The sequence below is a fragment of the Macaca nemestrina genome, chromosome 3 (genome assembly GCF_043159975.1).
Source record: "Macaca nemestrina isolate mMacNem1 chromosome 3, mMacNem.hap1, whole genome shotgun sequence".
NCBI classification, from domain to species: domain Eukaryota; kingdom Metazoa; phylum Chordata; class Mammalia; order Primates; family Cercopithecidae; genus Macaca; species Macaca nemestrina.
The window spans coordinates 79747598-79772004 of NC_092127.1; the positions used below are offsets into that span (position 1 = coordinate 79747598).

At 39.0% G+C, this 24407-nt stretch overlaps 1 pseudogene; it reads left to right on the forward strand.

The window, feature by feature from the left end:
• Positions 1–5864: 5864 nt before the first annotated feature.
• LOC105486428 (RNA-binding motif protein, X chromosome-like) lies at positions 5865–6965 on the forward strand (annotated as a pseudogene).
• The last annotated feature ends 17442 nt before the right edge of the window (positions 6966–24407 follow it).

The window sequence follows — 24407 nt, forward strand, 5'->3', positions numbered from 1 at the left end:
TATAACTCCCCCCGCCCCCAAACTGAATCAGAAAACAACAGGGACTAGTCAATTTTAGAGTTTTATTCCATTAAATGACTGGGAAAAGTTCATTGCTTAATGTGTATTTTAACTACCTTAGACTATTATTTTAATTTTTGAAATTAGAATAAAAATAAAATTTTACTCTTGAAAGAGACTTCATTCATTCACTTATTTATTTTTTTAACAGATGTATTCAACAGATTTTTAAAACACTTATTCAACAGCTTTTCATTTAGCAAAATGGCAGTTTCATGTGATTCAAATTAATGCTGTGAGTCTGGCACTCTGCTAGGCACTTGGTCATAACAGTTTTATTCAGTCTCTCACTTTACATAGGGGAAGGAAAAACAAAGCTGTCTATTGATAAAGATTATTTATATTAAGAACAATAAAGGGTAATGCATTTCTAAGAGCTAAACAAAAATACGTTTGTTAGTGTACGCATTAGAGGTTTACTTTCTGCAGCGTTATAGTTCCAAAGGCATTTCCTGATACTTTACTGTTCTAAATTTGAGCATGTTGCTGAAGTCCTATGTGATAGGTACTTAAGAGATGAAAAGAAAAGAAAAAAAAAAAAAAACCTCCCTAAAGTATAAACAAATAAAAACATTATAGTGAGAGAGTCTGAAATCATGCCTATTTATTTGCATGTTAACGTGGAAAAGTCTTTAGCCTCCTGGGTAAATTCATTATCTTAATTGGCTCCTGACTAGTTAAGTCTTCAGGAGGACTAAAAACAAAAAACAAAACAAAAAAAAACTACCCTGTGGGTTAAATATATTTGCCGGAAAGTAAGAACTGGAATGAAAGCAACATCTGAATTTCACTCTGAAACCAGAAAATCTAATACAGTAGTAATGATTTAGTCATGCTGCTTTTTCCAGGAATGATCAATAAAAGAGGGGAAGTCGAGTCCTACCTTGAGCCCTGGAATTCAATAAAAAATAAAGCATAAGAGCTGAAAAAGAAATCAGAACTATATTATTTGGAAGCACAGATTGGCAAGAGAAAGTCCAAACAGAGGAGTGTGAAGAGGAATGGAAAGAAACAAAACTGTTCCATTAAAAAGGTGTTTAAGGGGCTTATTCTCCCTCAGTGTGCATGCATATAAATTCCATTAGTGTTAATAGGACCTAAATGCATGACTCAAGAGGAGAATAGAGTGACTTGTGTACATATGGTTACATGAAGTCTAGGAAAAGTCTATTAAAGACGACAAAGGGCAGTTTAGGAGTCTAATAGACTTATAGGTATCTGCAAGAGAGGCATTTAATTTTAATTAATGGCATAATGCATTTTTCTTTTACTAAGGCCAAGAAAAAAAAAAACCTCATGAAAATGACAAAGGGAAAATAATTTTAAATAAGCCCAAACTTAGCTCTCAAAATCATAGCTTAATGCTAAGGAATATATTCTTGCACTCCAGGTGGTAAAATTGATCCCTTGTGCAAGGTTTGTAATTTACATTCAAATTGGAATATTGAGTTGTACAGAGAATTCAGCTCATTATTCCCAGCTTTCACTGTGAGTGTGTGTGTGTGTGTGTGTGTGTGAGAGAGAGAGAGAGAGAGAGATGGGAGAGAGAGAGAGAGAGAGAGAGAGGTTGATTTCCATAGAAACTAAACTCTAGTCTTTGGTTATTTACAAAAGGGAGCATAATCAAGTCAGATTTTAAAAAATACATAATGGTGCACAAAGTAATAGATGGAAATCTCTTAACTGAGGGAGAAATCTGTTTCAAGGAGAATAATTTGAGATTTCTTTGCTGTAGTTAATACAGTTTCAAGTAAACAATAAAGTTATTTACCCAAAAGAGATAGAAAACTAAGGATGTCTTTCTTTATAGAGAAAAGCTGGGGGTTACAAATAAAAAAAATTAAAGAATATTTATTTCATGTAAGCCATAAGAACGTTGAAACCAGGAACATTATAATCCTCCACTTTATTCTTCATAATGCTATGTGTATTAAATAGGTGCTCAAACACTTATGTAAAGAAGAATGCATGAACATGAGGGTGGATTTGAAGAAAATGCAATGTCTTACCTGAAGTGCTTTCTTTGAAGTGTCTCATCTATCCTCTGCATTTGGAAAAAGTTGAATTTAGCACTGAGAAATGCTTTAGCGGGAAATTGAATGCCTAGGCATTTATAGGATCTCTTTTCTAGTAAAAAGAACTACATTTAGGAAGAAGAACATGAGTGAATGCTCTTTTGGGTAAATTTAATAAGAAGCAGATCTTAGAGGGACTCAATATCATACACTTGCATTACACTTTAATCTTCACTCTATGATGTTTCCAATATTACGGCACTGAAGTCATACTTCTTGCTGTGAACAAGTAATTCTCTAATATTGCTATGTTATTCCCATTCACTTTGTTTTTAGTCATTTTAAAGGGTTCTTTATATTTTAGGATCTAATACAGCATGATTTTTTTTTGAAATATAAGGTGTATAAAATTTGTACATTCACCTACTAGCACCAAGGGTGTGTGTGTATGTGTGTGTGTGTTTGTGTGTGTGTGTGGCTGTGACTATATATCTATGATTGTTACTACCAAATAGCTCCAAGTTAAGAAAAGTTAACTATGAGAAGTCTAAGGAGACTATACAGTGTGTAGTGCCATTTCTTTACTGACGATAGTGCATATCAGGTAGTACCAGAGGGGTGAATTTAAGTTTAGTGTAAATACTTATTAGCACAGGGAATGTAGGGATAGAAGGTGGGGATGGGAAGCCAAAAACTCTCAATACAGTGGGAGGCAGGTGAGCTGTATAGCATAAATGAGGAAATTTATTATGAGGAATTGTATTTATTTGTCATTACTTTTAATGGCAGAAACTGCAATTACTTTTGCACCAACCTAATAAAAGGGCTCTGCAATACCAAGTGTGGTAGGTACATTGTTGCAATCGCTTTGAAAAACTGGGTGGCAATATTTATTAAAGCTGAACATTTGCAAATCATATGAACCAGCCATCTCACTTCTAGGTACTTAAGCAACAGAAATGTTTAGATATTTGCCAAAAGACTCAGGCAAGTGTGTTATAACAACATTTCTAATAACCAAAAAACTAGACTCAACCCCAATAGTCATTAATAATAAGATGAGTAAATAAATTGTGTTATATCAAGTAAATAAATACATATGGGAACAGAAATAAATGAACTACAGCCATCTGCAAAAATATGAATGAATCTCACAAACATAGTATTGAGCAAAGAAGTCAGATAAAGACAAGTCAGTATTGTTTAATTTTATTTATGGAAAGTTAATAAAAAGCAGATCAAATTAAACTAGTAGGTCTCCAATGGGAAAAAGGAGAGGGATTGCGACTGTTTCTTAACCTGGGTACAGGTTACACGGGAGTGTTCATTTTGTGAAAAACTATAAAGCTGTACACTTACATTTTGTACAGTGTTCTGTTTTTGTATGTGTGTTAACCTTCAATAAAAAATTTACTCTCCTTCTCAAATAAGTATAGATTTTGTAGATTCTTGAAAACTACCTATAAAGGCAGAACTTTAGGAAAACAAGGTGATACAGAGCTTCAAATAGGAAGAAAAGTTGGGGGAAGTGTGCAGCCGATGCCTCCAATCTGAAATCACTTAGGGGGATAGAATTTGTATTTGGGTAAAACCTTAGGTCATGACAAATCACAATATAGACTGATATCCAAAAGATCTGAGGAGACTTAAGCTTGAGTCAGAATAGATACAAATAAGCATCTGGTAATTTGTCTGATAATGGATATCAAATAAGACCAAAGGCAGGGACAGCCTGGAATGCCAGAGTTTAAAAACTAAAGTTTCGAGGTAGGAGCAGTTTGTCACACAGTAGCTTGGAATTGTCTGCCAAACTCTGCTTGGGTTTAAATGACTCTTGTCCAGGAGTGAGAGTGTGGCAACTTTATATGGGTTATAATTATGTAAAAGGCTAGAGAAAAAAACTACATGATGTAACATTTTATTTATAAGTCATTTACTCATATATAGTCATGCCTTGTATGTGAAAATCTCATTTTTCAAACTATGCTGGGACTTCTACATGTAAAACATGGTGTAACAAACACACCAGCTTTTATTTACTCATTTAATTCTTAGTCTCCCATCAATGTAGGGTTATAATTAAGACTGACGAAGACCCAAAATAAAATTCTTACTGATTTATGGATTCTTTGTGCCTTAGTCCATTCAGGCTGCTATGACAAAAATACCATAGGCTGGGTGGCTTAAACAGCATTTATTTCTCACAGTTCTGAAGGCTGGGGAGTTCTAGATCAAGATGCTGGCAGATTCGGTGTCTGGTAAGGGCCTGCTTCCTAGTTCGCAGACTGCTGTCTTCTCCCTGTGTCCTCACATGGTGGAAGGGGTAAGGGAGCTCTCCGAGGTCTCTCTTATAAGAGCACTAATCTCATTCATGAGGGCTGCATCCTCATGGTCTAATCACCTCCCAAAGGCCCCAGTGTCTATCATCATCACACTGCGGGCTAGGATTTCAACATATGCATTTTGAAGAGCTACAAATATTCAATCCATAACACTATATAAAGAGAAGCAATAATAAAAGCTAACAATTATGGAGTAGTTGCTACATACCAGGCATTGTTCTCAATACTTTACATATATTATTTAATCTTCACGGCTACTTTGAAACTTAGAGGAAAAGGCACATAGTAGTAAAGGACAGAGCCAGGGTTCAAGGCCAGGTTAGTCTGACTTCAATCTTTCTGCTGTGTTATTCTGTCAACTATATTTAGCTATCAGGCATAAAAATGCTTTGAAATCTCAATGAACATGCCTGTAGGTTTCCCTTAGTTCAGCCCTCAGCAAAAAGAGGTTACCCTTATACCCTACAAGGCCTCTTTTCAATTATGAGAGCTGGAGCATATCCACAGAGAGTAGGCAGAGGTAGATACATAGGGCAGTGGGAGATTTTTCACTCCAGGAAAGACTAGGTGACCAGCTGTCAAAGACAATATAGTACACAGCTCTCACACACTTGAATAGTGCCCCTTTCTAGATTCTTTCTCTGTGCTGCCAGGTTTCAGCTCTTTCCACTCCTGAAAGGTAAGCTCCAGTTTCCCCTTTTGTCATTCTTGGTGCAAGCTCCAGTAGCTTAATTTATTTCCCCAGTAGTCCATAAAAATAGAGCCCAAAGTTTTCCTCTTTTTGGGAGAACAAAGAAGGGTGAGTCTTTGTGTGTGTGTGTGTGTGTGAGACGGAGTCTTGCTCTGTCACTTAGGCTGGAGTCCAATGACATGGTCTCGGCTCACTGCAAGCTCTGCCTCCCGGGTTCAAATGATTCTCCCGTCTCAGCCTCCTGAGTAGCTGGGACTACAGGCATGTGCCACAACGCCCAGCCAATTTTTGTATTTTTAGTAGAGACAGGGTTTCACCATATTGGCCATGCTGGTCTCGAACTCCTGACCTCATGATCCGCCCACCTTGGCCTCCCAAAGTGTTGGGATTACAGGCGTGAGCCACCACGCCTGGCTGAGGGGTGAGTTTTTAAACACAATTTTTCTTCTCTACTTTTCAGGAAAGTTTAAAAATTCACGGTTGCGCAGTAGCACTAGTGGCTTCGTGGTTTGGTCCTCAGACCTGGCAGCCGCCACTGGTGGTGAGCTGCTAGGAAGCCTCTGTTGGTGAGCTCGTTGGAGCTTGAACCCATTGTCACCCCTTGACTCACTGGCAAAAAAACAAACAAAAAAAAAAGTTGAAGCAGATCGCCCAGGAAAGGTCTTCGTTGGTAGACTTAGTACGGAAACAAATAGTATTTGGCAAATATGGACGAATAGTGGAAGCACTCTTGAGGAAAGACCATGAAACCAACAAATCAAGAGGATTTGCTTTTGTCACCTTTGAAAGCCCAGCAGACGCTAAGGATGCAGCCAGAGACATGAATGGAAAGTCATTAGATGGAAAAGCGATCAAGGTGGAACAAGCCACCAAACCATCATTTGAAAGTGGTAGACGTGGACTACCTCCACCTCCAAGAAGTAGAGGCCCTCCAAGAGGTCTTAGAGGTGGAAGAGGAGGAAGTGGAGGAACCAGGGGAACCCTCACGGGGAAGACACATGGATGACGGTGGATATTCCATGAATTTTAACATGAGTTCTTCCAGGGGACCACTCCCAGTAAAAAGAGGATCACCACTAAGAAGTGGGAGTCCTCCTCCTAAGACATCTGCACCTTCAGGACCAGTTCGCAGCAGCAGTGGAATGGGAGGAAGAGCTCCTGTGTCACGTGGAAGAGATAGTTATGGAGATCCACCTCGAAGGGAACAGCTACCCTCTGGTAGAGATGTTTATTTGTCCCCAAGAGATGATGGGTATTCTACAAAAGACAGCTATCCAAGCAGAGATTACCCAAGTTCTTGTGATACAAGAGATTATGCACCACCACCACGAGATTATACTTACTGTGATTATGGTCATTTCAGTTCACATGGTGACTATCCATCAAGAGGCTATAGCGATAGAGATGGATATAGTCGTGATTGTGACTATTCAGATTATCCAATGGAGGTTCCTACAGAGATTCACATGAAAGTTATGGTAACTCAGGGAGTGCTCCACCTACACGAGGACCCCCGCCATCTTATGGGGAAGCTGTGGCTACGATGATTACAGCAGCTCACCTGACAGATATGGTGGAAGTTGAGACAGTTATTCAAGCAGCCAAAGTGATCTCTACTCAAGTGGTGGTGATCAAGTTGGCAGACAAGAAAGAGGGCTTCACCCTTCTGTGGAAATCCTCAACGTGATTCCTACCGCAATTCAAGCTGTGGAGCACTAAGAGGTGGTGGCCATGGAGGAAGCCAATCTGATAGAGGGGGAGGCAGAAGCAGATACTAGAAACAAACAAAACTTTGGACCAAAATCCCAGTTCAAAGAAACAAACAAAAAGTGCAAACTATTCTGTCATAACTACCCAAGGACTACTTAAAGGCAAAATTGTGTTGCCTTTTTAAAATTCCCTGTTAAGTTCCCCTCCATCATTTTTATGTTCTTGTGAGGAAAAAAGTAAAACATGTTTAATTTTTTTAACCTTATTTATTTATTTATTGTACTTTAAGTTCTAGGGTACATGTGCACAACGTGTAGCTTTGTTACATAGGTATACATGTGCCATGTTGGTTTGCTGCACCCATCAACTCGTCACTTACATTAGGTATTTCTCCTAATGCTATCCCTCCCCCAGCCCTCCACCCCCCGACAGGCCCTGGGGTGTGATGTTCCCCGCTCTGTGTCTAAGTATTCTCATTGTTCAATTCCCACCTATGAGTGAGAACATGCGGTGTTTGGTTTTCTGCCCTGGTGATAGTTTGCTCAGAATGATGGTTTCCAGCTACATCCATGTATCTGCAAAGGACACGAACTCATGCTTTTTTATGGCTGCATAGTATTCCATGGTGTACATGTGCCACATTTTCTTAATCCAGTCTATCATTGATGGACATTTGGGTTGGTTCCAAGTCTTTGCTATTGTGAATAATGCCACAACAAACATATGTGTGCATGTGTCTTTATAGTAGCATGATTTATAATCCTTTGGGTATATACCCAATAATGGGATCACTGGATCAAATGGTATTTCTAGTTCTAGATCTTTGAGGAATCGCCACACTGCCTTCCACAATAGTTGAACTAGTTTACACTCCCACCAACAGTGTAAAAGTGTTCCTATTTCTCCACATCCTCTCCAGCACCTGTTGTTTCCTGACTTTTTAGTGATCGCTATTCTAACTGGCATGAGATGGTATCTCATTGTGGTTTTGATTTGCATTTCTCTGATGACCAGTGATGATGTACATTTTTTCATGTGTCTGTTGGCTGCATAAATGTCTTCTTTTCAGAAGTGTCTGTTCATATCCTTTGCCCACTTTTTGATGGGGTTGTTTGTTTTTTTCTTGTAAATTTGTTTAAGTTCTTTGTAGATTCTGGATGTTAGCTCTTTGTCAGATGAATAGATTGCAAAAATTTTCTCCCATTCTGTAGGTTGCCTGTTCACTCTGATGGTAGTTTCTTTTGCTATGCAGAAGCTCTTTAGTTTAATTAGATCCCATTTGCCTATTTTGGCTTTTGTTGCCATCGGTTTTGGTGTTTTAGTCATGAAGTCCTTGCCCATGCCTATGTCCTGAATAGTATTGCCTAGGTTTTCTTCTAGGGTTTTTATGGTTTTAGGTCTAACATTTAAGTCTTTCATCCATCTTGAATTAATTTTTGTATAAGGTGTAAGGAAGTGATTCAGTTTCAGCTTTCTACATATGGCTAGCCAGTTTTCCCAGCACCATTTATTAAATAGGCAATCCTTTCCCCATTTCTTGTTTCTGTCAGATTTGTCAAAGATCAGATGGTTGTAGATGTGTGGTGTCATTTCTGAGGCCTCTGTTCTGTTCCATTGGTCTATATCTCTGTTTTGGTACCAGTACCATGCTGTTTTGGTTACTGTAGCCTTGTAGTATAGTTTGAAGTCAGGGAGCATGATGCCTCCAGCTTTGTTCTTTTGGCTTAGGATTGTCTTGGCAATGCAGGCTCTTTTTTAGTTCCATATGAACTTTAAAGTAGTCTTTTCCAATTCTGTGAAGAAAGTCATTGCTGGCTTGATGGGGATGGTATTGAATCTATAAATTACCTTGGGCAGTATGGCCATTTTCACGATATTGATTCTTCCTATTCATGAGCATGGAATGTTCTTCAATTTGTTTGTGTCCTCTCTTATTTAGTTGAGCAGTGGTTTGTAGTTCTCCTTGAAGAGGTCCTTGACATCCCTTGTAAGTTGGATTCCTAGGTATTTTATTCTCTTTGTAGCAATTGTGAGTGGGAGTTCACTCATGATTTGGCTCTCTGTTCTTGGTATATAGGAATGCTTGTGATATTTGCGCATTGATTTTGTATCCTGAGACTTTGCCAAAGTTGCTTATCAGTTTAAGGAGATTTTGGGCTGAGACGATGGGGTTTTCTAAATATACAATGATGTCATCTGCAAACAGGGACAATTTGACTTCCACTTTTCCTAATTGAATACTCTTTATTTCTTTCTCTTGCCTGATTGCCCTGGCCAGAACTTCCAACACCATGTTGAATAAGAGTGGTGAGAGAGGGCATCCCTGTCTTGTGCCAGTTTTCAAAGGGAATCCTTCCAGGTTTTGTCCATTGAGTATGATATTGGCTGTGGGTTTGTCTTAAATAGCTCTTATTATTTTGAGATACATTCCATCAATACCTAGTTTATTGAGAGTTTTTAGCATGAAGGGCTGTTGAATTTTGTTAAAGGCCTTTTCTGCATCTGTTGAGATAATCATATGATTTTTGCCATTGGTTCTGTTTATGTGATGGATTACGTTTATTGATTTGTGTATGTTGAGCCAGCCTTTCATCCCAGGGATGAAGCTGACTTGATTATGGTGGATAAGCTTTCTGATATGCTGCTGGATTTGGTTTGCCAATATTTTATTGAGAATTTTTACACTGATGTTCATCAGGGATATTGGTCTAAAATTCTCTTTTTTGTGTGTGTGTCTCTGCCAGGCTTTGGTGTCAGGATGATGCTGGCCTCATAAAATGAATTAGGGAGGATTCCCTATTTTTCTATTGATTGGTATAGTTTCAGAAGGAATGGCATCAGCTCCTTTTGTACCTCTGGTAGAATTCGGCTGTGAATCCTTCTGGTCCTGGACTTTTTTTGGTTGGTAGGCTATTAATTATTGCCTCAATTTCAGAGCCTATTATTGGTCTATTCAGGGATTCAACTTCTTCCTGGTTTAGTCTTGGGAGGGTGTATGTGTCCAGGAATTTATCAATTTCTTCTAGATTCTTTAGTTTATTTGCATAGAGGTGTTTATAGTATTCTCTGATGGTAGTTTGTGTTACTGTGGGATCGATGGTGGTATCCCCTTTATCATTTTTTTATTGCATCTATTTGATTCTTAGCTTTTTTCTACTTTATTAGTCTTGCTCACAATCTGTCAGTTTTGTTGATCCTTTCAAAAAACCAGCTCCTGGATTCACAGATTTTTTGAAGGTTTTTTTTTGTTTGTGTTTCTATCTCCTTCAGTTCTGCTCTGATCTTAGTTTTTTATTGCCTTCTGGTAGCTTTTGAATGTGTTTGCTCTTGCTTCTGTAATTCTTTTAATTGTGATGTTAGGGTGTTGATTTTAGATCTTTTCTGCTTTCTTTTGTGGGCATTTAGTGCTATAAATTTCCCTCTACACACGGCTTTAAATGTGTCCCAGAGATTCTGGCACGTTGTGTCTTTGTTCTCATTGGTTTCAAAGGACATCTTTATTTCTGCCTTCATTTCGTTATTTACCCAGTAGTTATTCAGGAGCAGGTGTTCAGTTTCCATGTAATTGTGTGGTTTTGCGTGAGTTTCTTAATCTTGAGTTCTAATTTGATTGCACTGTGGTCTGAGAGACAGTTTGTTGTGATTTCTGTTCTTTTACATTTTCTGAGGAGTGCATTACTTCCAACTATATGGTCAATTTTGGAATAAGTGTGACGTAGTGCTGAGAAGAATGTGTATTCTGTTGATTTGGAGTGTAGAGTTTTGTAGATGTCTATTAGGTCTGCTTGGTGCAGAGTTGTATTCAAGTCCTGGATATCCTTATTAACCTTGTGTCTCATTGATCTGTCTAATATTGACAGCGGGGTGTTAAAATCTCCCATTATTATTGTGTGGGAATCTAAGTCTCTTTGTAGGTCTCTAAGGACTTGCTTTATGAATCTGGGTGCTCCCGTATTGGGTGCATATGTATTTAGGATAGTGAGCTCTTCTAGTTGAATTGATCCCTTTACCATTATGTCATGGCTTTCTTTGTCTCTTTTGATCTTTGTTTGTTTAAAGTCTGTTTTATCAGAGAGTAGGATTGCAAATACTGCTTTTTTTGCTTTCCATTTGCTTGGTAGATCTTCCTCCATCCCTTTTTTTTTGAGCCTATGCGTGTCTCCGCACGTGAGATGGGTCCCCTGAATACAGCACATTGATGGGTCTTGACTCTGTATCCAATTTGCCAGTCTGTGTCTTTTAATTGGGGCATTTAGCCCATTTACATTTAAGGTTAATATTGTTATGTGTGAATTTGATCCTGTCATTATGATGTTAGCTGGTTATTTTGCCCTTTAGTTGATGTAGTTTCTTCCTAGCATTGATGATCTTTACAATTTGGCATATTTTTGCAGTGCTGGTACTGGTTGTTCCTTTCCATGTTTAGTGCTTCTTTCAGGAGCTCTTGTAAGGCAGGCCTGGTGGTGACAAAATCTTTCAGCATTTGCTTGTGTGTAAAGGATTTTATTTCTCCTTCATGTATGAAGCTTAGTTTGGCTGGATATGAAATTGTGGGTTGAAAATTCTTTCCTTTAAGAATGTTGAATATTGGCCCCCACTCTCTTCAGGCTTGTAGAGTTTTTTCTGCCGAGATATCCACTGTTAGTCTCATGGGCTTCCCTTTGTGGGTAACCCAACCTATCTCTCTGGCTGCCCTTAATATTTTTTCCTTCATTTCAACCTTGGTGATTCTGACAATTATGTGTCTTGGGGTTGTTCTTCTCGATGAGTATCTGTGTGGTGTTCTCTGTATTTCCTGAATTTGATTGTTGGCCTGCCTTGCTAGTTTGGGGAAGTTCTCCTAGATAGTGTCCTGAATAGTGTTTTCCAACTTGGTTCCATTCTCTCCATCACTTTCGGATACACCAATCAAACATAGATTTGGTCTTTTCACAGAGTCCCATATTTCTTTGAGGCTTTTTTTTTCACTCTTTTTTTTCTAAACTTCTCTTCTCACTTTATTTCATTCATTTGGTCTTCAATCACTGATACCCTTTCTTCCACTTGATCGAATTTGCTACTGAAGCTTGTGCGTGAGGCATGTAGTTCTCATGCCATGATTTTCAGCTCCATCAGGTCATTTAAGGTCCTCTCTACACCGTTTATTCTAGTTAGCCATTCGTCTTGATCTTTTTTCAAGGTTTTTACCTTCCTTGCGATGGGTTTGAACATCCTCCTTTAGCTCAGAGAAGTTTGTTATTACCGACCTTCTGAAGCCTACTTCTGTCAGTTTGTCAAAGTTATTCTCCATCCAGCTTTGTTCTGTTGCTGGCAATGAGCTGTGATTCTTTGGAGGAGAAGAGGCACTCTGGTTTTTAGAATTTTCAGCTTTTCTGCTCTGGCTTCTCCACATCTTTTTGGTTTTACCTACCTTTGGTCTTTGATGTTGGTGACCTACAGATGGGGTTTTGGTGTGGATGTCCTTTTTGTTGATGTTGATGCTATTCCTTTCTGTTTGTTAGTTTTCCTTCTAATAGTCAGATCCCTCAGCTGCAGGTCTTTTGGAGTTTGCTGGAGGTCCACTCCAGACCCTGTTTACCTGGGTATCAGCAGCAGAGGCTGCAGTATAGCAAATATTGCAGAACAGCAAATATTGCTGCCTGATCCTTCCTCTGGAAGCTTCGTCCCAGAGTGGCACCTGCCTGTACAAGGTGTCAGTAGACCCCTACTGGGATGTGTCTCCCAATTAGGCTATACAGGGATCAGGGACCCACTTGAGCAGCAGGCAGTCTGTCTGTTCTCTGAGCTCAAACACCATGCCGAGAGAACCACTGCTCTCTTCAGAGCTGTCAGACAGGGACGTTTAAGATTGCAGAAGTTTCTGCTGCCTTTTGTTCAGCTATGCCCTGCCCCCAGATGTGGAGACTACAGAAGTAGCTGACCTTGCTGAGCTGTGGTGGGCTCCACCTAGTTAGAGCTTCCCTGGCCACTTTGTTTATCTACTCAAGCCTCAGCAATGGCAGACGCCCCTCCCCCTGCCGGGCTGCTGCCTTGCAGGTCGATCTCAGACTGCTGCACTAGCAGTGAGCAAGGCTCTGTGGGCATAGGACCCCCCAAGCCAGGCACAGGATATAATCTCCTGCTGTGCCATTTGCTAAGACCATTGGAAAAGTGCAGTATTTGGTTGGGAGTGTCTTGTTTTTCCAGGTATAGTCTGTCATGGCTTCCCTTGGCTAGGAAAGGGAAATTCCTTGACCCCTTGTGCTTCCCAGGTGAGGCGATGCTCCGCCCTGCTTTGGCTCTCACTCCGTGGGCTGGACCCACTGTCCAACCAGACCTAATGAGATGAACCAGGTACCTCAGTTGGAAATGCAGAAATCATGTGTCTTCTGTGTTGATCACGCTGGGAGCTGCAGACTGGAGCTGTTCCTATTTGGCCATCTTGGAACAGAATCCAGAACATGTTTAATTTTATTTGATTTTATGACATTGCTTTCCAACAAGCAAATATTAAATGTGTTAAGACTTGTTGCACTAGTGTAACTTTCCAAGTAAAAGTGTCCCTAAAGGCCACTTCTGTCTGATTTTTCACAGTAAATGAGACGAACAGTTCTGAGATCTTCTACAAAGCATCTAGCCATGTAAAATGGAGAAATGAATCATTCTGCCTATACAAACAAGCTAGCTATTAGAGGGTGGTTGGGGTATGCTACTCATAAGATTTCAGTGTGTCTTCCAACTGAAATCTCAATGTTCCCAGTATGAAAAACCTGAAATCAGATACCTATGTAAGGAAAGTGCTATTAACCCAGTAAACCCAAAAAAGCAAATGGATAATGCTGGCCCTTTTGCCTTTCTGACATTTCCTTAGGAATCTGCAAGAACCTCCTCTTTCCCCTCCCCCAACAAGACCATTTAAGTGTGTGTCAAGTAACTAGATAATACTAAATAAAAAGTTTGGCCAAAAGAAGAAATTCACATTTCATATAGGCTAGGAGTAAGGTAAAGCCACTCATTTTCCATGTGTTAAGTCAGTCCTCCTAATGAAACAAAACAAAAGGGGAAATATCAGTTTAGCTTCATAATAAAACAAGTTAAATATTTACATCCTGCTAATATAGTATTAATCCAAAAGATTAAGAAGAAGAGGAAAAAAAGTATAAGTACAAATGTGATAAATAGTAAACAAATAGCAAGACGACAGGTAAAAATCCAACTATATCAATAATTACGATATACATAAAGTATATAAATGTTCCAATGAAAATACAGATTTCTCTGACTGAATAAAAAAGCAAGACCCAACAACAATAACAAAATTCACACACACACACACACACACACACACACAATTGTACTTTAAATAAAAAGAGACAGGTTAAGAATAAAAGGATGGAAAAAGATATACTATGTAAACATTAAGAACAATAAATAGATAAAATAGCTGTATTAATATAATATAAATTAGACTTGAGAGCATGAAATATTATTAGGCATAAAGAGAATCTTTTCATAATTATAGAGAGGTGAATTCATCAGGAAAATATGATCGTAAATGTTTATGCACCCCAAAACAATGCTTCAAAGTACACAAAATAAAAAAGACCTGAAAAAAGAAGAGACCAGAACCCTCTTCAATTACATTGGAAGATTCTATGGCTCATGTCTCCATCATTGATGGGAAAAAATAGACAAATCACTAAGGATAATAGAAGACTTGAGTAACACTATCAAACCAACCACCTAATTGATGTTTTAAAACACTTCACCTAACAATAGCAGAATACAAATTTTTTAACTTCATGTGAACCATTCATCAAATTGGATGATATGGTGTCCATAAAACATGTATCAACAAATCTATTTTAAAAATTGTTCTATTTTATTTATTTATTTTTTTTAGGGAAAGGATATTGCTATGTTGCCCAGGCTGGTCTTGAACTCCTGGCCTCAGGTGATCCTCCTGCCTTGGTCTCCCAAAGTGCTGGGATTATAGGTGTGAGTCACTGCACCCAGACGATCAACAAATTTTAAAGGACAAAAATCATAGAAATGATATTCTATGACTGTTATGAAATTAAATTAGAAACAAACACAAAAAGTTAATCTGTCAAATCTGAAGTTTTGGAAATTAGACACGACAGTTCTAAATAAACTATAAGTAAAAGAAGAAATTATAAGAAATATTACAAAATAACTTGAACTAAATGAAAATAAAAACAAAACAAATTAACATTTGTGGGATACAGTAAAGCAGTGCTTAGAGGGGAATGTATGGCTTTAAATGCTTTTATTAGAAAAATCTAAAATCTGTGGTATAAACTTCACCTTTAGAAAGTAGAAAAAGGAAAAGCCAAAAAGAAACAAACAAAAATGAACACAAAATAATTATAAACAAGAATATGTTAAAGGTAAGAGCAAAAGTCAATGAAAAGAAAATAGACAAATAATAGAGACAAACTACAAATATTGTGGTCAACTTGTGCCAGCATATTTACTAATTTAAATAAAATGGACAAATTCCTTTAAAGACATATATTACAGCATTTACTGAAGTTATATGAATAGCCTTTATCTATTAAATAAATTGAATTAGTTATTAAAGCCTTCTCCAGAAAAAAACGCTAGGCCCAGATGGCTTCTTATTTAAGGAGAAATATTACCAATTTCACATATACTCTTTCAGAAAAATGAGGAGAAAACATGTATCAACTTACTTTTCAAGGCCAGTATTACCTCAATACCCAAACCAGACCAAGACAGTATAGGAAATGAAAATCAAATTTAATCCCCAATACTAAATAAAAGGACCAGGAATCTAAGGTTGGTTTAACATTCAAAATCAATCAATGTAATTAATCATACAGACTAAAAATGAAAGACCATATGATCATCTTAGTAAATGTTGAAAAAGTTTTCTACAAAATCGAGCATATATTCATATATTTTTTAAAAAGACAACTTCTCAACCAATTAGGGATAGAATGAAATTTCCTAAATCTGATCTAAGTCATTTACAGAAAACTGGAAAATAATATCATACATATTATCAGAAAGCTGAATGTTTTTTCCCTATCATCTGGAACAAGACTAGGATGCTTACTCCTACTATTCATACTCTACTATCTATTAGAATTTCTAGTCAGTGCAACAAAGCAGGGAATAGAAGTAAAAGGCATATATACATCTATATACGCAAACAACATGATTGTGTATGCAGAAAATCCTAAGAAATCTACCAAAAACTCCTTACCAGATTAATGATTAAGTTTAATGAAGTCACATGGTACAAGGGTAATATTAAAAAATCAATTGTTCTTCTAAATATTTTCAATGTTTAATTGGAATTGAAATGGGAAAAGCCAGATTACTTTCAATTACATAGAAAATATAAAATACTTATGGATAAATTTAACAAAATATAAGCAAGACCTATACAAAGAAAATTACAAAAATGTTGCTTTGACCTTAAAGAAGATCTAATAAATGGAGAGATACACTATGTTCATGGACTAGAGATTTCATATGGTTGAGATGTCAATTCTTTCAAAGTCAGATCCAATACAATAAGTACCAAAATCCCAATAGGTTTTTCTGTAGAAATTGACAAGTTGATTTTTAAAATTTATATGGAAAGACAAAAGAACTAGAATAGCTAAAAAGATTTTTCAAAAACAAGAATGAAGTTGGAGAGTTATACTACCTAGTTTCCAACTTACAGAGTTACAGATTTCAAGATAGTGTGGTATTGGCATTAAGATACAAATCTAGATCAATGGACCAGGATAGAGAGTCCAGAAGTTGGCCCACACATATTATTGGTTGATTTTTTACAAAGATTATTAATGCCATAAGAAGAAATGACAGTCTTTTCAACAAAGGTGCTGGAACCACTGAATATTCATATGGAAAAAAAGGACTCTTGATCCTTATTTCGTACCATACATAAAATTAATTAAAATAAATCATCGACCAAAATATTTACAAAACCAAAACTATAACATTTCTAGAGATAAATATTCATAACCTTGGGTTAAGCAGATTCCATAGAACACCGAAAGCGTAAACCATAAAGGAAAACATCGATAAATTGGATTTCATTGAATTAAAATTATTTAACAAAAGATATTGTTAAATAATTAAAAGGCAAGTTATAGACGGAGAGAAAAACACTTGAAGTACATGTCTCACAAAGGACTTAGATCCAGAACATATAAAGAACTCTTTTAAAATCTTAGTTTGGTCAAAATCTTAGTTTGGACCTCAGTGGCATGCATCCAATCCCTCCCCACTTTAAGGTGTTCACTTCCACAGCGGGCTGCCCACCCTTCAAGTCAGTTTGGACAGTGCTTGTCTTCAGTGCTAAGCTTTCCTACCTGACTCTGTTCCACTGGAATCTGCTCTGTGTACTTCCTTTAGCACACTATTATTTGCCCTTTATGGATACCTTAAATTTCTGGCCACTGTGCTTCTGGCTCCTCATTTCCTCTTTATAGAGCCAGATCTTAGAAATTCATGTTATTCTCACCTAACCCCCACCCTATTAGATGACAACCTTACTCATCAACTAGATTTAGTTATATTTTTCCTGATTAGCCAGCTGAAAGGGACACCTCTTGATGGACCACACCGAGAGCTTTGACTGGAGGCTCTTGACAGAGAAAACAACAGGGAGTTTACTGACAGAATCAAACAAGCTTTCACAAGGCCTACAAGAAATAGGGCTGTTATTAATAATGATCACAAATTACCAATGTCTATCCAGAAACTTGTTCCTCCTTAGGATTTCACCAGTTAGCTCAAGTTGCAGGAGCCTTCTCAACGCTAGGAATCTGGTGTGAAGGTAGAGCCAGGATCCCTGGTCCCCTACAGATGAGTTTCTATTCCTCCTGCATCTCTGAGCTGGACTACAAATTTTCCTCTAGTTCAGAATGATTAGATGATTAAATATGCCCTAAAGGCTCATGGAAGAATAGTAGAATCTGATACTCAGACTTCAACTTATACGTAATAGGACACAATCCCTAAATCCTATTCTGAAACAGAACTCTTAGGGGGGGCTTCTCCTCTAAAGCCTCTGGCAGTAAAACTGCTGGGAAGGAACTTTCGTGGACTTGCTCTCCCACGGATTATGCTGCAGGGACAGGATCAACACACAGAGGTCATAAACTTAAGTGCCTACAGGAAGGATATTTCAATGACTGACAGTGGTGGTGAGTCCTTGTGGTCTAGATTTTCTATATAGAAAAATGGGGTTAACAATGTGTGTGTGTGTGTGTGTGTGTAGAGGGGGTGAGGGGGTTGGGGGATGAAATTGAAGGCCTAAAATTGGCTTTCTGATTACTAGAAGAAGGACGGGAAGCTTCATTTATGTAGCACTTTTCATTAGGTGGAGAAGGTGAACTGTGCGGGGTGTGAAGGCTGATGGCAGGGGACTGATGGGAAATGTGGTGACTGGAAGAAATGAGGCCCTCTCCAAGGAGGCAGCTTCCACTCGGCTCCAGCTGACGCTTGCCAGTTGGCAATGAGGACAGTTGCCAGATATACTGAGTTTTCAGAAGATGGAAATACAGATTTTTTTAAAATGGGAAATCTCTTATTTTTAAAACACGATGTGGGCCAAACCAAACACGTTTGTGGGCTGAATTCAGTCTGTGGCCTACCATTTTGAGACCTTTGATTTATAGTCCTCACAAAACATGACATTTCTGTTCCAGTTTGTAATCTCGAGGCGTGTTACTTCCAGACTCAGTTCATTCTCTGCACTTCACCTTCCTCCTTCACTCCTTTATTATTTATACCTATGTCTGACTCCCCCTCAAGATTATACATTCTTTTAACGGCACAACTTACACTGTTTTCATTTTTGTATCTTCTCTGTGGTTTACTATAGTGCCTTAAAGAGGGTAACACTCAGTAAGTGCTGGTTAAAGAAGTGTTTGTTAAATAACGCATTTTCAAAGCTAATCTAAGGAAACTTGAAGCTCTACTTGGGGTCCATTCACTGAAACACAGTTTGCCAAAAACCAACTATCTGAAAGCCAATTGGGGATTTCCACTTCCAGTAACAGTCAACTATAATTCAGTCCAACCTTCTTACAAAATAAATTACAAAATATATCCAGAAAAAAATATAGAAAACATCTTGTTATTAGCATGAAATACCTAAGAAAACTGGGAAGAATTGCCTTGAGAGAATAGAGTGATTGTAAGAGCAGAAATTGGTGAACTGGTAAATGTTTTATCCCGGGGGTGTTTGCCATCCTTAGGAGGTGACAGAAACAAGGGGATTGATAAATGGGGCAGGCTGGAGAACAAGACAGAGACCCTGGAGACCTACCCACCTTTCTTCCTATGTCCTTGGGGCTCTCCTTCTCCAACTTTAGATCTTTGACCTATTTGGGGAAACCGAGCAGTCCTTTGGGGTTTTCAGTGGCAGGAATAGAAGCTCAGAAACATCTGAGCTCAGAAACTGCTGTGACATACCCTTTCCCTGGGACAGGCGGGTGGCCTGGGTTTCCTTATTCAGCTTCCTTTTCTTGTAACTCACTTGATAAGGCTAGTGCTAAGTGAAATGACTCCCGAATCTATGGTTAATGCAGCTGTGTAAAGCTATGCAAAGTGTGCTGAGCATTAGTCTGAGGCAGTACCACCCTTGTTCTCCAGGCCTGTCCTTTCCAGAGTCCCTGTTTAGACCCTCGTCCGGCAATTCTCCTCCTCACAGAGTGAAGAATCCACTGGGCCAAGGACATATGCCCACCCAGTTCCACTGCTATACTCTCTTCCCAACCCCAGCCGTGCTCAACATACTGGACAGTGGAATTCCCTATCAAATAGTGCCAAGCCCCATTTCATAGGCCTCCACCTTCTTCTTCAGACTCATCCTCCAAAGGGTATAACTTACCATTGGGGTGTGCATCCCTTGGCCCCAGAGGGCGCTACAGAGCAGGCTGTGTGTGTTTGTGTGAAATGGGGGTAGAGAGGTGTGGACAAAGTTTGCCTATGAGGTTGAGTACCCACAAGACCCCACATGGTGTTTGATTACAGGACCCAAAACAGGTTACTGAAAAGAAGCAAACTATCAGTCATCCTGGGAGTGTTATGAACCTGGGGCTGTGTAAGGTTCTCTGCATGCGATTTGTTACTATGATAATACCAGAGTAGCCAAGTCATGATGACAAAATTGTACCTAACATCAGTCCTATTGTAAGGTTTGGATTCCCAAATCAGAGAAAGTTCTTTTTCAGGTGCCAGTTGTGTAATAGATGCCTTTATAATAGGTGGCCTGGAAGACTTAATTAATGAGGCAATTCAAATATATAGCCTGTCTGGATCTCTGCCTATATGACTCTTTTTATATGATATATCTAGAATAGGCAAATCTGGCATTGTACCCACTGCCAGGCCCCTCCTGATGCCATGCTCCATCCAGTACCAGAGATTTCCATGCAGTACTTATTTCTAGGAATTTACTTAATCACATCTTAGATCCAGACACATTAGTGACAAGAGTAATAACACGGACACTATGTTAGCAATGAGCTAAATATACTATTATATATATATTAATATACTATTAATTATAGTAAGTGGTGTCTCAAAAAGTGAGACCTCAAATATCCTTTGAGATGGTAACATGCTCCAGAAAAAGCTTTTTGCTTTTCACAAACAAGCACTTCTGTCTTTAACACTTGTTTTAGGGATGTTGGGACCTCATGCCAAACACATTGTGTTGGGAGAAAATTTTGTTTTTTAAAAATTTTTCCTCTGAAAAACTACAAACTCTAACTGCATATTATATTCTATTTCAATTTGTATGTGGCAGATATGCTGCATGGGTGAGATGCTTAATCTTGATGTCTGTTTAATGTTTTAATTCTGTTGAATACTTGGTACTGTGTCTGGAATTGGTGGGTTCTACAATCCTTTAGCTAGATACAGAGTGCTAGTCAGAAAAGTTCTCCAAGTCCCCACTAGATTAGCTAGATACAGAGTGCTGATTGGTGCCTTTACAATCCCTGAGCTAGACAAAGAGTGCAGATTGGTGCGTTTACAATCCTTTAGCTAGACACAGAGTGCTAGACAGAAGAGTTCTCCAAGTCCCCACTAGATTAGCTAGATACAGAGTACCAATTGGTGCATTTACAAACCCTGAGCTAGACACAGAGTGCTGATTGGTGCATCTACAATCCTCCAGCTAGACATAAAAGTTCTCCAAGTCCCCACCGGACTCAGGAGCCTAGCCGGCCTCACCCGGTGGAGCTTGCGCTGGGGCCACGGACCGAGCTGCCCGTCAGTCCCGCGCCGCGCGCCTGCACTCCTCAGCCCCTGGGCGGCTCATGGGACCGAGCGCTGCGGAACAGCGGGGCGGCGCTCATAGGGGAGGATCGGGCCGCGCAGGAGCCCACGGCCAGGGGGAGGCTCAGGCATGGCGGGTTGCAGGTCCCGAGCCCTGCCCCACGGGGAGGCAGCTGAGGCCCTGGGAGAATTCGAGCGCAGCGCTGGCAGGCCGGCAGTGCTGGGGGACCTGGCACACCCTCCGTAGCTGCTGGCCTGGGTGCTAAGCCCCTGACTGCCAGGCGCCTGCGGCGCCGGCCGGCCGCTCGGAGTGCAGCCGAGCCCGCGCCCACCCGGAACTCGCGCTGGCCAGTGACCGCCGCGCGCAGCCCCGGTTCCCGCCGGCGCCTCTCCCACCACACCTACCCGTAAGCAGAGGGAGCCGGCTCCGGCCTCGGCCAGCCCAGAGAGGGGATCCCCCAGTGCCGTGGCGAGCTGAAGCGCTCCTCAAGCGCTGCCAGAGTGGACATCAAGGCCGAGGAGGCGCCCAGAGCAAGGGCTGCTAGCGTGTTGTCACCTCTCAGTATAAATGGAAAGAAGTTTAATGCACAAGTTTTTAAAATTAAAATTCACATAACATATAATTAACGATGATAAAGTATGCAGCTCCGTGTCATTTAGTGTAGTCACATGCAATGTCGGGCAACCACTACCTCTCTCTAGCTTCAAAACTGTTCATCTCCCCAGAGAAACACCCTCATACCCATTGAGTAATCACTGTCTCTTCCCTGGTCACCCGGTAAGCAAGATCTACTTTCTGACTCTCTGGATTTGCCTGTTCTGGATATATCATATAAAAAGAATCATACAATATGTGACTTTTTTTTTCCGTCTGGCTTCTTTCACTTAATGTACTGTTTTTGAGGTTCATCCAACTTATAGCATTTATAAGTATTTTGTTCTTTTTTATGTCTGAATAATTTTCCATTCATGCATATATCACAGTTTATCCATTCACCCACTGATGGGCTTTTGAATTGTTTCTTCCTTTTGGTGGGACATTTGTGTCCAAGTTTCTGCATGGACATGTTTTTATTTCTCTTGAGTATATACCTAGGAGTAGTACTGCTGGATAATTGGTAATATGGTAATTCTACATTTAACTTTTTGAGGGACTGCCAAAATATAATCAAGTTTTGTACATTCTGATTATCTCTGAATTTTAAACATGTTGCATCTTTTCTCATAAATGGTTTTATTGAGATAGCATTCACCTATCCTAAAATGCACCCATTTAAAGTCTTCTATTCAATGGTTTTAGTATACTCACAGGGTTATGTAACTATGACTACAATTTAAAACTATTTTTGTAAATGACAAGTTGATGGGTGCTGACGAGTTGATGGGTGCAGCACACCAACATGGCACAAATATACATATGTAACAAACCTGCACGTTATGCACATGTACCCTAGAACTTAAAGTATAATAATAATAACAAAACAAAACAAACAAAACAAAAACAAAACCTATTTTTGTCATGTCAAAAACAAACATTGTACTCTTTAGCAGTCACCACCACCCCACCACCATTCCCCTTATCACCTCCAAGCCTAGGCAACCACTAATCTACTTTTTCTCTCAATAGATTTACTTTTTCTAGAAATTTTAGGTGTTTCATATAAATATAATCATGCAATATGTGGTCTTTTGTGACTGGCATCTTTCAATCATCATAATGTTTTCAAAGTCCATTCATGCTGTAGAGGTATAAAGTACTTCATTCGTCTTTATGGCTCAATAATATTCTATTGTAAGAATATGCCTGCTATGTCTTATGTATTCATTCATCAGTTAATGGCCATTGTAGTTATTTCCACTTATTGGTTATTGTAAATATTGCTGCTATAAACATACATGTGGAAGTTTTTGCATAGACATGTTTTTAATTCTAGTAGGTATATGCCTAGAAGTGGAATTGCTGGGTTATATGGTAACTATGTTTAACCTTTTGAGAAACTGCTCAAGGTGATGGTATATGGAGGTGAGGCTTTTGGGGAGGTGATGAGGTACTCTAGTTAAAAAAATCCCAGAGAGATTCCCCCACCTCTTCTACTATGTGAGGTTATAGTGAGAAAATGGTTGTCTATGAAGAACTGTTCTTTATAAGCCACCCAGTCTATGATATTTTGTTATAGCAGACCAAGACACTAACACTTGTTATTATTCATGGTTTTATTATGACCATCTTAGTGGTGTGAAGTAGTATTTCACTGCAGTTTTGATTTGCATTTCCTTGAAAGTTATTGGTGTTGTGCGTTTTTGTATGCACTTGTTGGCCATTTGTATATCTTCTTTAGAAGAAATGTCTATTCAGATCCTTTGTCTGTTCTTTAATTGGGTTATTTGCTTTTTTATTATTGAGATTTAAGAGTTCTTTGTATTTTTTAGATGCAAGTCTCTTATCAGATAGACGATTTGCAAATTTCTTTCCCATTTTGTGGGGTGTCTTTTCTCATTCTTGATGGTGATCTTGGAAAAGTTTTTAATTTTGAGGAAGCCCAATTTATTTGTTTTTTCTAATGTTGCTTGTGTTGTTGGTGACATATCTGATGAGATTGGACACAATCAGGGTGGTATGGCCATAGATTATAGGTGTTGTGTCTGAGAAATTGTTGCCTACACCAGAGCCATAAATATTTACCCGTATGCTTTTTCTAAGCGCTTATTTTTGTTTTTGTTTTGAGACAGAGTCTTGCTCTGTCACCCAGACTGGAGTGTAATGGCATGATCTCTGCTCACCACAACCTCCGCCTCCTGGGTTCAAGCGATTCTCCTGCCTCAGCCTTCCAAGTAACTGGGATTACAGGCGTGCGCCACCACGCCCGGCAAATTTTTTGTATTTTTAGTAGAAACAGGGGTTTTACCATGTTGGCCAGGCTGGTCTCGAACTCCTGACCTCGTGATCTGTCCGCTTCGGCCTCCCAAAGTGCTGGGATTACAGATGTGAGCCACCGCGCCTGGCCCTTCTAAGTGCTTTTTATTTTTAGCTCTCACATTTAGATCTTTGATTATTTTGGGTTAATTTTTGTATGTTTTGAAGTGAGATCCAATTTCATTCTTTAGCACATAGATATGCAGTTATCCCTGCCATATTATGTCTTTATATTATTTATATTATTTTGTCTAAAAATCTGAACACCTCCCATACAAATAAATTTCTCTGCCATATTTCCACATTTCTGCCCATAGTATCATCATTTTTCCATAAAATGGAAACCTGGAATTACTGATCCTCTTTCCTTGAATCTTTCAGTCCTAAACTTCTCATTC